Source organism: Lontra canadensis, unplaced genomic scaffold (assembly GCF_010015895.1).
Source record: "Lontra canadensis isolate GAN:19392208 unplaced genomic scaffold, GSC_riverotter_1.0 scaffold190, whole genome shotgun sequence".
Lineage (NCBI taxonomy): Eukaryota > Metazoa > Chordata > Mammalia > Carnivora > Mustelidae > Lontra > Lontra canadensis.
Window position 1 is genome coordinate 1,329,923 of NW_022631184.1, and position 15,077 is coordinate 1,344,999.

General features: G+C 40.0%; 1 pseudogene; it reads right to left on the bottom strand.

Annotated features, from left to right (window-relative positions):
• Positions 1-3,141: 3,141 nt before the first annotated feature.
• Positions 3,142-4,095, bottom strand: LOC116861105 (annotated as a pseudogene).
• Between the last annotated feature and the right edge of the window lie 10,982 nt (positions 4,096-15,077).

A 15,077-nucleotide genomic window follows, 5' to 3' on the forward strand; every position in this document is an offset into this window, starting at 1 on the left:
TTTTGTTATAATTAATATTACAGGCATATAAAAATTGGGTGCAGTGCCTAGGTGGCTCTGTTTGTTAAGCGTCTGCCTTCAGCTCAGGTCACGATCCTGGGGTCCCAGGATGGAGCTCCCTGCTAAGGAGTTTGCTTCTGCCTCTGAGCCTCACCCCACCATGCTCTTTCTCTCTCAAGCTCTCTGTCTCTTGACATTGGGCTCCCTACTAAGGAGTTTGCTTCTGCCTCTGAGCCTCACCCCACCATGCTCTTTCTCTCTCAAGCTCTCTGTCTCTCTCTCACACACATAAATAAATCTTTAAAAAAAAAAAAAAAAAAATCTTTAAAAAAACCCTGGGTGTTTTCTCTAAATAGTTAGAATGGTGCTATAAGATTGTTTCCTGGCCAAAAATATAAGTGAAAATAAGTAAACTAGTAATCCTAAATGACTCATTTCCATGTAGCCTAAAACCTTGTTTTAATACTGTTGTTTATATAGGCCCACAGGGCATGCATGTGATGTTGCACCAGAAGCTGCCCAGAGTACATGTGCCTATCCTTACAACTTGCAATATCAAGTACATTCAAGTATAAATGTATCAAAACCACCAAAAGACAAAACTATGAAAAAAATTCAGAGATTTCATAAAAGACACAAAGGTTAGAAGAAACTTCCTTTTACCTAGAGATCACAAAATAAAGTAGTATACATATAAACTAACTTGCCCTCCTCGATCTTTGCAATATCCACATTTTTTTTAAAATTTCTATAAATCCAGTGAGGAAGTCTGGTTTGAAAATAAAAGCAAAGCTTCTCTTCAAGGAAATGGTTGTTTGAAATATGAAAGTAATATGAAAACTGGGTATGAACCTAAAGATCTAGGGTTAAAAAATAAGTAAAACCTATGCAAAAGTTAATGTATACATAATTTTTTTATTACTTTTTGGAAAGTATTAGGGTTCTCCAAAGAAATAGAATCAATAGACCATATAGATATAGATAATAGATAGATAGATGATTGATAGATAGATAAATAGATGATAGATAGATAATAGATAAATAGATGACAGATGGATAGATGATAGATGGTAGATAGGTAGAGAGATTCTAAGGAAAGGACTCTTGTGATTTGGGGGGCTGGCAAGTTCAAAATCTGCAAGACAGACTGGAAATCCAAGGAAGAGTAGATGTTGCAGCTGAAGTCCAGCAGCGGTCTAAAAGCAAAATTCCCTCTTGCTAGGGGGATCTCTGTTTTATCCTAAGGCCTTCAACTGATTGGATACAGCCCACCCACACAATGGAGAGCAATCTGCTTTACTCAAAGTTTAATGATCTAAATATTAATCTCCTCTTAGAAATACCTTCATAGCCACAACAGGAATGGTGTTCAAACAAATACCTGGGTACTGTGGCCTAGTCAGACTGACAGAGCAAGTTCACCATTACAGACACGAATTAGTTCCTAGAATTCATTGAAATTTTATTGATTTCATTAATTTTTACAACTTAAAGATACTCATGTTCACCTTTTGCTGTAAATCTGAGAAAAAAATATTGCAAAGTAAACTTTGCCTTGCCATTAAATCTTGAATCATTCCTACTTCAGAATTGTCAGAAGGTGAAAATACATAAGTTAATGAAGTACAGATCCATTTTCATCATAATTAGCATCATCATCCTCACCATGATCATCATTTATCCTGGCAAACTCTCTCATACTGTGCAGCTGTCCATTCCTGTCCACATGCTCCCACACCACTATCTCCTTCTGTGGCCTTCAGATCACTAATTCAATTAGTAAGAATGGTAACCCTAGAGAGAGAGAAAGAGAGAGAGGTAAACCAAGAAACAGACTCTTAACTGCAGAGAACAAACTGATGGTGACCAGAGGAGTAGGGGTTGGGGGATGGGTTAAGCGAGTGATGGGCATTAAGGAGTGCACTTGTGATAAACACCAGGTGTTATATGGATGTGCAAGGATGTGGAAGAAGCTAGAGGGTATTATGTTAAGTCACTCAGAGAAAGACAAATACCGTATGATCTCACTCATATGTGGATTTAAGAAACAAAACAGATGAGCAGAGGGAAAAGAGGAGAAAGAGACAAATCAAGAACTAGACTCTTCACTCTAAATAACACACTGATGGTCACTAGAGGGGCGGGGTGGGAGATGGGAAAAACAGGTGATGGGGATGAAGGAGGGCACTTTTGATCACCGGGTGTTGTATGGAAGTGCTGAATCACTAAATTCTTCACTTGAAACTATTATTATACTATAAACTGAAATTTAAAAAATTTTTAAAGAGGATTTAGGAAAAAAATAATTCTATCCCCCCCCCTTTTTTTTCCCCTCACTGCAGATGTATTGTCTGCTTGGGAGCTTGTTCCAGTAAGACTCTTTAAGGCAGTGACCGTCAAACTTCTACGTGAATGGCTCACTGTAAGGAAAACATTTGACACACACACACACAACTGACTTACCCTACCTTATGGAATCATCTCTGAAACGTTCTATACCCTTTCATGTTAACCCAACTAACTTTTAAATGCTAGTTGCCTTGAATGCTCATTAAGTTGACTTAATTTAGATTGACAAGTGGCACTTGTCATTGGCTTGAAATTTTAAATAACCACTGTTGTTGGACAAGCAGCTACACATTACTTGCGCAGGGCAGGTGGTTAGCAGGCAACAGTAGCCTAGAGAAGTAACAGCACCATCTCCAGGAGGGTCTGGAACGTTTGTACTAAAAGGGTTTATGGACCGGAACTATCGACCGTCAGCATCCCAGTCTCGCCCTCACACACGCGCACACACTTCTTCAACCCCGCTGTCTCTTCCCTGATGGCTGATTTGGGAGTGACATTACAGGCCCCTGGAATCCGAGCCACAAGTCATGCCTGTCCCCACTGAGCAGAGAGGAAGTAGCATCCCTCATTCCCCCAGCACACTATCTCCCGCGGTTAACACTGTCACCTGGAAGGACAGGGGTTCCGTCCAGCCCCCACAAGCAGAGACACTGCTTTAGGACTCCTGAAAGAGAGTAGACCCGCTGCACCCACACTTCAGCGTCTGTGCGCCACCCTGCGCACCGTCCCTGCTCTGGAGCACCTCAGTCTCCCCAGACCCGAAGCACCTGAGCGCTGGGAGGCCAGCCTCCCTCAGTGCACTCCCGTTCCCAATGCACCACTGTCTTTCCCGAGAACCTTGCGCATGGCCCCCTTGCACGTCTTTGTTTCTCAGCGTGTAGATGAAAGGATTCAGAGTGGGGGTCGCTAGACAGTAGAAGAGTGTGAGGAACTTGCCCTGGTCCTGGCTGGCCACATTCCCAGGCTGCATGTACATGTAGATTATGCTGCTGTAAAAGAGGGACACTACCGCTCTGTGCGAAGAGCAGGTGTTGAAAGCCTTGCGCCTCCCCGCTGCAGACCGGATGCGTGCAACCGCAGCTGCAATGTAGCCGTAGGACACGAGGATCATGGTGAGAGGCACCAGCACGATGGGGATGGCCAGGAAGAAAGCTAAGCCTTCAACGCGGCTGGTGTCCACGCAGGAAATGTGGATGATGGCTGGCATCTCACACACGAAGTGGTTGATGAGGCGCTGGCCACAGCGCCCCAGGGACGTGGTCAGTGGGGACATGAGCACGGAGTTGAGGATCCCACTGAGCCAGGCAAAGGCTGCCAGTTGCAGGCACAACTGTGGGTGCATGATGGCCATGTAGTGGAGTGGCTTGCAAACAGCCACAAAGCGGTCATAGGCCATGACTGAAAGGAGAATACACTCAGTGCCCCCCACAGACAGGAAAGCAAAGAGTTGGACAAACAACCTATATAAGTGATGGTCTTGCGTGGCCCCCAGAGGTTGACCAGCATCTGAGGTATGCTGCTAGTTGTGTAGCAGAGATCCAGGAGGGACAGATTGCAGTGGAAGAAGTACATAGGCAAGTGCAGTCGAGGGTCCACCAGGGAGAAAAAGATGATGGTTGAGTTCCCTGCCACAGCCAGAAGGTAAAAAACTCTGTTAATGAAAAACAGAATCGTCTCCAACTTTGGGCGGTCAGAGAACCCCACCAGAATGAAGTCTCCTCCAGAGCTCGTGTTACTTCTTTCCATCACTCTTGGCTTGATAAACCTGTTTGCAGAGGTTAACATCTGTGCTATCACTCATGCAGAAAATGGTATACCTTGTTTTGTCCCAAGAGTGGATGCATTTCACTGAGTCCCCTCACACCTGAACTGGGTCACCTGCCTGCCCATTCCTGGAACTGGAGGCTGAGGTACTAAAAACATATTTGTCTGTAAAGCAATGAAAGCCATAACTTTGGCCTCAATATTTTATAATCTGGTTAAGTGAGATAAGCAGATCGATCTTTTTTAAAAAATAAGCTTTCAATGATATAATTAGCACTAAAATAATTTAGGGGGAAAAAGCAAATACTTTTGTCAGAATCCACAAACTTTAAGCCTATTTCTCTGCTAACTGACAAATTACCTGCTAAAATTTGTGGAACAATGGCTTCAATTAGTATGATCACTCTCATGTTTCATGATTATAAACTCAACTGGAGGAAGAAAGAAAAATGTATGGGTGACTCACTCTGTGCTGGACTCTGAACTGTAAGCTGCGGATATAGACAGGAATGAGAGACAGGGTCTATCATAAAATACTTGAATTACCTATATGCTGTCAGGAAAGTAACAGCCTTGGGGCCCTTGAAATAAAACAGCCTGGAATTTACTTGACTCTGAGCTGTCAATGATTTGGTCCAGTCTCCTGACCCAGTGATGAAGGTAGAGTTAGTTATCCAAGAAATCAAAAGCAGATTTGATTGTGCAGAGGTGAAGGGATTTCCTTCCCTCCCATGAGCATTCACAGAATGAGCAGAAATAAAGGACATTCTTTTTCACTTTTTTTTCACTTTTTCACTTTCACTTTTCCAGCTCAACCTAAAACTATGCTCAATGGGTCAGTTAAAGGAAATAGTAAGAAGCATTGTGCAGGGTTATTTTTGCAGCAGCTTTGGGAGATCTACCCTGGGGCGGTGGTGTGTGTGTGTGTGTGTGTGTGTGTGTGTGTGTGTGTTACCTGCATTGCTTCAGTGAAAGCGGACTAAGTATTTACATTATTGAATAGACACCAATCAAATATTTGGCTTATGAACACTTCCAACATTCAGAAATTAAGGCATATGTCCTCCATATCAACAATTAAATGCTAGCTGTACGGACACAGTTTCCTGCCATCAACTTGTTTGGGACTGACAAGGATCCAGCTGTTGGAGAAGTTAGAATACGGCATAAATGGAGAGTCTGTAAATGCATGCCTACCCATGGGGCATATCCTCTTGCGGTCCAAACAGAAAGGTACAGACCCTAAACTCAGGAAGAAGTTATTGTCTGAGATGAAACCATGCACAAAGGACCATGAAAGCCAGCATTTTGAAAAAACAACTTGGAAATTGTTGACAAACCAGCTTAAGGGATGGCTTGGAGAAGGAGTATATTATGAATGCAGCATCTCTGCGGATATCCAAGTGAAAATGCATACCAAGAACTAGAGTAGGTCAGCATGAATTGCAAGTTTGGAAAATATAATATGGACACGAGGAATATTTCTTTTTTCTTCTTCTTTTTTTTTTTTAGTAGAAGAATCCTAAAATTATTATTTTTTTAAAGTTAAATTTAAAAACCATGTTGTAGGGGCACCTGGGTGGCTCAGTGGGTTAAAGCCTCTGCCTTCGGCTCAGGTCATGATCCCAAGGTCCTGGGATAGAGCCCCACATCAGGCTCTCTGCTCAGAAGGGAGCCTGCTTCCTCCTCTCTCTCTCTCTCTCTGCCTCCCTCTCAGCCTACTTGTGATCTCTGTCTGTCAAATAAATAAATAAAATCTTTTAAAAAAATGTTATAATAAGACATAACATTTGATTTGTAATCACCACACATAAAAGGGACAACACTTTTATTTTTCTTTCTTGTTTTTAGCTGAAGAGTGATACCCCAAAGACAGGAACTTGTTATCTGTTTAGTTAGTTACTTTAAAACAAGTCATCATAAGAGCAATTCATGTTTGTTACAGAAAAAAAGACCATTGAAGAAATAAATAATTGCATAATCCCATCTACTCATAGACAATAGCTATTGATAAATTTATATATATACTTGTTTTCTCTACTTTCTTCTTCCAGGTTTTTAGAACTTATGTGTATATGAATCATATATACTTATATATGTCAGCTTTATTGAGGTAGGGTTGGCATATAAAATTGTAAGATATTTAAGGTGTACACCATGGTAATTAGATACATATACAGTCTGTGAAAGGAACTCTCTATCTAACTCGCATGTTCATCATGTGTGCGTGTGTGTATGTGTGTGTAAGAGCATTTCACTCTCTTAGCATGAGGAACCACTCAGTACTTGCCCTGTGTGCTCACTCATGATTTTGTTCCATGTCTGGAGTCTGGTATCTTAAAGATACTAAACCAAAATCCATGACCCCAGCAGGGTCAGACAAATTATCTGAATGGCATTTAGGAAAGAGAAAGTGGAGGCGTAATTATCCCCTTGTGCATTTTCAAAAATATGCCAGAAAGAAGTGGTCCCGCCTCACTGGTGTGGGAGATCTTCCTGTAGGGTGCAGGCAATCCTCTCATGGAGGCTGTGGGCCTCCCATACTCCCCGGACCAGCTAACAGTCCTCACACTGTCCACCCTGCTCTGCTGTCCTTGCTTCCCACCTACTGGCCTGAATGCCATACCCTCAATGACAATAGTCCAGCCCTCCTGGGAGCCCACCAAATAAATGTAGGTTTGCCCAGGAACAGTAAGCTTCCTGGTCTCAATCGCCATTGGGTCACCTGAACACTAGTTCCATGAACACAAAAAGATTTTGGATCTACGGTGATCTCATCAGGTACAAACATCCTTATAATGTTACCATTGCTTTTCATAACCGATCTTTTATTTTTTTTATTTTATTCATTTATTTGAGAGAGAGCATGAGCAGGGGGAGGGGCAGAGGAAGAAGCAGACTCCCCACTGAGCAGGGAGCCTGACATGGGGCTTGATCCCAGGATCCTGAGATCATGACCTGAACCGAAGGCAGACACTAAACCAACTGAGCTGCCCAAGGTGACCCACCAATCAGTATTTAGGTGTATTTATAGACTCACCACAGACCAAGAAAACACAGGGGTACATTTCCATCTGTGTAATTACTCTGGCAAAGGTCTAGAGAGGTTTTGCCCACTTCACATGTCCTCATCATTAGCTCTTCCCCATCTAGGGGTGGTGGTGTTACAGATGAGGTGGAACAATTACACAGGGAGGGGAGATCTTTATGACCTCAGGAGAAGTCAGATGTCTGGAAGGAGATAAGCCACCCATTTCCTGATGGCAGCATTCTTCCCGAGGAGCCCCAGAACTGTCAGACTTATGTTCTAATGGACTGGCCATTGGAAATGGGGCTGAGATGTCCATAGGACCTGAGCCCAGTCACCACACCTTAGAGGTCACACGTTTAAGGAAGGTTACTTGATTGAATTCCAGCTCTCTGTGTCCACATCCTCTACCACAGCTCTTGGGATTTTTCTGAATACTGTATTAGCTTGCATGGGTTGTTCTGAACACTCTCAAGCTTCCTGAAATTTATGTTCAAACAGAGACTACTAAATAAATGTGCATAGAAATCTAGAAAGCTTATCAAACGTCTGAAAAATACATTTGCCTAACCAACCACCTCACTGATTACCTGTTACAAAAATGCAGGTTTGTGAGACTGCGGCAGGGTTTAAAGCCCTTTGTCCTGCGATCTGAGATGTAGATCTGAGATGTAGATCCACACACTCCCTGGATTCCATTGTGACAACAAGAACTGGTTTCCTCTTAGGAGGAAATATTAATGACTACATCATGGGGTTTTCAGAGCATTCCTTAAAACACTTGTATTTAAAGGCACTCGAATGTTTCTTTTTTTAAATGAAAATCATAATATTTGTTAGGAAAGAATAACAAAATAATTCCTAAAATATAAGACTCATATGCTTAAACTTACAAATGCATCAGTGTTCTAGGACAGTGTTCTGGGAGCCCATGATCTCAAATGAAATACACTGGCCAGCAGGTCTTTTTGGGTAATATTTCCCCCTCACTGCAGCACCATCATTGTTTATACTGACCTGCACCAAGTTCTTAGAAGAAATGATGAGTAGGTCTGGGATGAGATGTTGTCCCTAGATTGATGAAGCCTCTTCTCAGAGTCATCCCCTTGTGTCCATGGGGTCAGGTGGTAGAAGAGGGGAGCTTCCTCCAAGAAGGAAAGCAGTGACCAAGAGTGGGGCTTGCCCTTGTCCTCACCCAGAGTCTGAAGAGGAGGGTCAGCTGAGTTCACGGGCTACAGAGAAACAGCTGTGGATCTCCTACTTGTCCTGCTGTTGTGGCAGATCAACAACATCCTGCTTCTTCCTGGGTTGTCTACATTTGAACAATGCCTGTGTTCCAGTTTTGGAAGGGTAAATCTGGACGTATAACGAATGGTCAGTACAGATGGCAGAAGACAAATGACGCTGGTCCACAGATAAGAAACAAAACAAGGCAAACAGAGACACCTAAACCTGCACAATAAGTCATTCTCTAGCCAGAGATAGACAACAGGAAAAGAAGCCCTGACAAAGGATCTAGAGTTCTTGTAGGAAAAACAAACTGCAAAATTGCTGAAGACAGGAATTTAGAATACTTTGTACAGTATACAAAGCACAGTTCTTCGAATATTGTTGTATCAATAAAATTAATGGATTCCATTTATTGCTAGTAGCATAAGCCCATATACACATTATTTTTTGCACCATCTGGTGAAACCTGAGAGGTTGTACCCATTCATTCTTCCCTAAATTAATACAACAGTTTGGGAAAGTATGGGTGGGTAATTTGGGAAGCAGAAAAGGTAACAAGGTTTTCTGAAAAAAAAAAAAAAAAAAAAAAAAAAAAGTGGACTGGGAAACCCCTGTTTAGTTAAAATAGCAGGTCTCTAGGGAACAATGAGGAACATGGTCAAACTGGTGCACCACTGAATTATTTGACCAAATCAATATCAGCATCGGATTTTTATTAGTTCCAAGAGTAGAATTGAGTGATTCATCAGTTACATAGAACACCCAGTGCTCATTCTATCACGTGCCTTCCTTAATGCCCATCACCCAGTTACCCCATCCTTCCCCCCACTCCCCTCCAGTAACCCTCAGTTTGTTTCCTACAGTTAAGAGTCTCTTAATGATTTGCCTCCCTCACTAATCTCTTGTTTTACTTTTCCTTCAATTCCTTTATGTTACTCTGTTTTGTTTCTTAAATTTTACATGAGTGAAATCCTATAATTTTCTTTTTTTTGACTGACGTATTTCCAAAGAAATATTTCTTTTTCATTTTTTTAAAAGATTTTATTTATTTATTTGACAGAGATCACAAGCAGGCAGAGAGGCAGGCAGAGAGAGAGAGGGGGAAGCAGCCTCCCCCTGAGCAGAGAGCCCGATGCAGGCCTCGATCCCAGGACCCTGAGAAAACGACCTGAGCTAAAGGTAAATGTGTAAACCACTGAGCCACTCAGGTGCCCCCCAAAGAAATATTTCTATCACAGAATCTAGAATATGGCAAAAAGGATCTGTATGCTAAAACCTGAAAAAGCTGCTGAAACCATAAAAGAAAACAACTTTATGTTAAAGGATAAGAAAACTCAAAATGGTAGAGATGCCAATTCACTTCAATTTGATCCATTGATTTAATGCAATTCCAATAAAAATTTCAGCAACATTTTTGGTGATACAGGCAAGTTAATTCTGATTTATATGGAAACGAAAAGGAAAATCTAGATCAAATTTTAAAATTAAGATTAAAGTTGAAGAAATCACAGTACCTGTTCTTAAGATTTACTGTCAAGCTGAAATAATCAATATAGCATTATTAAGCGATAAACACATAGGTCAACAGAACAGAACAGGAGCTGAGAAATGGACCCACAGAACTGTAGCTAACTGATTTTTGACAAATAAACACAAGCAATTCTTCAAGCATTTTCAGCAAATTGTTGGAACTGGACATTCAAAAACAAAAAATTGTGGTCATCTGACTAAACTCAACACCTTCCATAAAAATAACTCAGATGGATTACAGATCCAAATGTAAAATGTAAAATCATAAAACTTTTAGTAGAAAACAATAGAGAAAAATCTTTTTGGGCTGGAGTTAGACAAAAAATTCATGACACCATAAAGTCAAATATGTTAGAAAAAATGATACATGGGATTCGATCCAAATGGAAATTTGCTTTCAGAAAGACACTGTTGAAAAAATAAAAGGCAAAGTTAGAGGCTGTGATAAAATATTTACAAATTATATATCCATTAAGTGAATTCCTTCCATGATTGTTGAAGAACACTCAGAACTTGGGACACTTGAGTGGCTTAGTCAGTTAAGTGTGACTCTTGATGTCAGCTCAGATCATGATCTCAGGGTTGTGAGATGAGCCCCAGATTAGGCTTTGTATTGAGCATGAAGCCTGCGTAGGATTTTCTCTCCCTCCCTTTCCCTCTTCACCTCCCCACCCCACCCACACATGCACACACATTCACGCTCTTTCTAAAAAATTATAAATTTAAATAAGTTTAAAAAAAAAAACACTCAAAACTCTTCAGAAAGAAAAAAACAATTAACCCAATTCTGAAAAATGAACAAAACAAGAGACTGATTTAATGAAAAGGATATATGGGTGAACCTAGTGTAGAAGTCACTTTTAGGCAAACAATCTTGAGCAATGGAATACAGATGGGACCATTGGGTGACCCACCTCACAATATTCATACACCCTAGCTGACCAACAGCCTACTTACAACAGAGCACAGATACCAAAAAAGGGAGGATTTGATACATCCCCATTCCTCCTCACCTTCCGCCTTGGCTCCAACCCCCACCACTGCCTCATTGCAAACAACTTCTCTCTGCTGTCCTGTCCAACACTCCCTTGCAATGTATTCAGTACACTTCTATCTCCTTTGTTTTGTCTCAGGTGAATTCTTTCATTGCATGCACAAGCTTCCACCTGATCATCACCCCACATTTGGGGGCCCCTTTCTGATGAAGAGATGCCCCATTTAGGTACCCAATAAGCACATGAAAGGATGTTCAACCTCAGTAGACATTAGGGAAATTAAAGCCATGATGAAATGTCATTGCACACCTATTAGTCTAACTCAAACTGACACTAACAAGTGCTTATGAAGTTGACATCTGGAATTCTTATACATTGATTTTGAAAATGCAAAATGCCATACCTTTCTGGAAAATGGTTTTGTACTTTTTAAAGCAAATATATCCTTACCCTACGACCCTGTAGTCCCACTCCTGAGTACTTAACCCAGGGAAATGAAATCTTATGTTCCTTTGGAAACCTGTATTCAAAAGTTCATAGCAGCTCTATTTATAATTACCCAACACTGGAAACATCCCAAATATCCTTCAACAAGTGAGTGAATAAACAAACTGATGTCACCCCCACAATGCAATTCTACTCAGTAAAACGTAGAATGTATTACTGACAAACAATTTGTTTAAATCTCAAAGACATTCTGCTCATTGAAAAAAGTCAATCTTTTTTTCCTCTTTCTTTGTTTTCTTTTTATTTATTTATTTATTTAAATTCAGAGGTGCCTGGGTGGTTCCAGAGTCCCAAGATTGAGTCCAAAATCAGGCTCCCTGCTCAGCAGGGAGTCTGCTTCTCCCTCTAACCTTCCCACCACTCATTCTCTTTCTTTCTCTTTCTATCAAATAAATAAATAAAATATTTAAAAGCATATTTAAATTCAATTAATTAACATAGCATGTATTATTAGTTTCAGAGGTAGAATTCAGTGATTCAACAGTGCTCATTATATCAAATGCCCTCCTTAATGCCCATCACCCAGTTACCTCATCCCCCCACCTACCTCCCCTCCAACAACCCTCAGTTTGTTCCCCACATTTAAGAGACTCTCATGGTTTGTCTCCCTCTCTGTTTCCAACTTATTTTATTTTTTTCCTCCGTTCCCCTATGCTTGTCTATTTTGTTTATTAAATTCCACATATGAGTGAAATCGTATGATATAATTGTCTTTCACTGATTGACTTATTTCACTTAGAATAATATCCTCTAGTTCCATCCATGTCATTGCAAGTGGCGGGATTTCATTTCTTTTTGATGGCTGAGTAATAGTCTATTGTATATATATACGAATCTTTATCCATAAAAGAAGCCAATATTAAAACTAACCAAGGTACTGTATCATTTCATTTGTAGATTGTTCGAGACTCAAAATGACAAAAATATGGTGGTTGCCAAAATTTAGATTTGGGAAGACTGTCAATGATGGCATAAGACAAGAAAGTTTTTCAGTGGTGACATATTCAGATCTTGATGGTAGTTACATATATCTATATATGTATACAAAATCATAGAACTATTCACCAAGAATTACAACTTGACTTTATGAAAAATTAAAAAATAAAATTTAAGATAATCCAAATTATTTTTTTAATTTAACAGGGACTCTTTTACTCTTATTTGAAAAGCTGTTGATATGGAATTGTTGGAATTGGAGCAAATGGTCAAGAAAGAATTCTTGAGGTGTCTTTGGTGCAAAAAAAGTGTTTTTATTAAAGCACAGGGACAGGACCCGTGGGCAGAAAGAGCTGCACTGGGGTCATGAGGAGTGGCCCATTATATACTTTCAAGTTGGGAGGGGGTTAGGGATAGCATAAGTCTCAAGGAATTTGGAAGCAAGGTTTTCAGGAACTTGAGGGGTTAGATACTGTTAGGAAAAGGCCCTTTATTACTATCTACTCTCTATTACTGTCTAATAAAATCTTAGTCATGAGAACCATGTTTGGAGGATGATTGTTAACACATGTTGGGGGATAGAGATAAAGGGAGTTTCCAAAGGAATTTCTATACGTTATAGACTCACAGGATCCTGGAGGGTAGGATGTTAAGCCAAGATTGTCTTTTGCCCTTAGCGAAGTATTAACATTGAGGCAGCTGAGTTCCCAGAAGAAGGTCACTACCTGTCTAAAGGACTTGCCAATGGGCTATAAGTAGTAGGGAAATTTAATTTGTTTTTCTTTTGCCTTTGTTCCCCACATCAGCTGTCAAGTAGAAATGATTATCAAATTTTAGATTCATTATTCTCTCTGGAATATAGTATTTCCAAGGCCATTAAGATATGAAAAACAGAAATAATGACCAAGAAAATTCATATTTCAGAGAAACATTTGTTAACCTAGATGATCTTGAGTGGACTGGCAAAACCAGTGCTTGACTGTTATGTGTAATTATGCCTCCAGTGACAAGTAGAGGAATGGAATAATTAATACAAACAACGTGAGTAATTTACAAGAATAAGTTTAAGCAGACAGTTTACTGAATTAATTCTTCAGTTCTTGACCCTCTGACCCATCAGGTAGTTTCCTGCTCTCAGACAGAATTAAATCAGACAGATGAGGCAGGACCCGAGGGATTAAAGTGTCTCCAACTTTGCACAGTGCAGTAAGATTTCAAACAGTTTGATCTGTGACGCAGATCTCTCATTAGGTTATCATCACTTCTGCCCAGGCCTGTGGCTCATTCTGATGGAGATGACAAGGAAACCCCACTAGCAACTGTCAGCTCAGGGTTGTGACTCAGAAATAATCATACCAAACTAAATGACTCACTTCCACAGCTGGGGGTCTGTGAGCAAAAACCTGATGAGAATGAGACCTTCTGGGCCAAGATCTCCTTCCTCAAAATGAAGGATGAGTCTGACATAGATGTTTTTATGGGATGTTTTTTTCTCCTGGTCTTAAATAAATTTCTGAGATCCTTCTGATTTGGGAGATAACTATGCTGTCAGATGATGTGACTGAAATTGTGCTCTTCAGACACCAGCTCCAACATATTCCAGCCACCAGCTCCAACATGTTCCTTCTACATCCAGAAAAGCAAAGCAAGCACCAGGGATTGGGTCTAGGGTATTCTCTGTTGCTCATTACTTATTTCCAGTCAGATCCCTGGTCCTGAGTCCATTCCTCTAACATCTCCAAAATCCAATTTCTCTGCTTCATCTTCACCCATTTCCTTCCTCAAATTCTCATAACTTCTCAGTCAGATTACTGAAATATTTTCCTCCTTTTATTTTCTCTGTCATCCTTTAAATTGTAGCAAATGATCTGCCTAAAATGTACCCTATCAGTGTCACTATCTTTCCTAAGTACATTAATTTCCTTTCCATTGGAGGAAAAATAAAATCCAAGTTTCCCAACTGAGTATTAGTTGGGAGCATTTAAAGATCTGGCTTTTATGCACACTTCTGCATTTACCCACAACCATTACCCTTAGGGATCTTGTATCCAGATACCTCAAATTACTATCTCAGGATATGTTCCATCCTCTCCTTGCCTTAACACATACATTTTGTTACTTACTACAGCACCTTATTTCTACTCTTTTACTTTCAAACTTACTCATCTTTCAAACACAGAACTCCATCATCTCCTGCAGAAAACCAAACTTCAACAATCAAGTGAAGTGCCCACCCAATTCATCCCATATCACGTTATCAATGACAGACTGCACTTTCCTTTTCTTTGTGTTTCATATTTGTATCTCCATCATCCCAGCATCATGTGTGACATGTCATAGATCCTCAGTAAATACTTGCTGGCTGAATAAGAAAAAGTGAGCAAAATCCCAAATCACTGAATAAATGATTATTTGTCATTATTAATACCACTAATTATTTTCTCAAAACCAGAGTTTTGGTATATCAGATATAGTATCACAAATACTGAAAATGAACAGTAATTTCAAATTACAAAATGAAAGATTATAATAAAGCTTACTTGTGCTTTATATACCATTCTTTATTCTTATTATAAATCAACATATTTTATAAAAGATTTATTATGTATTTATCACTGTGCCAAACATCCTTTTGGGAGAAATAGTATAAAAATACATTGCTCCTACTTGCAAAGACATTATAATTTATTTACATTTCTAAGTATTTTAAATAGTATTCAAGTTGATCTCTGTAGCTC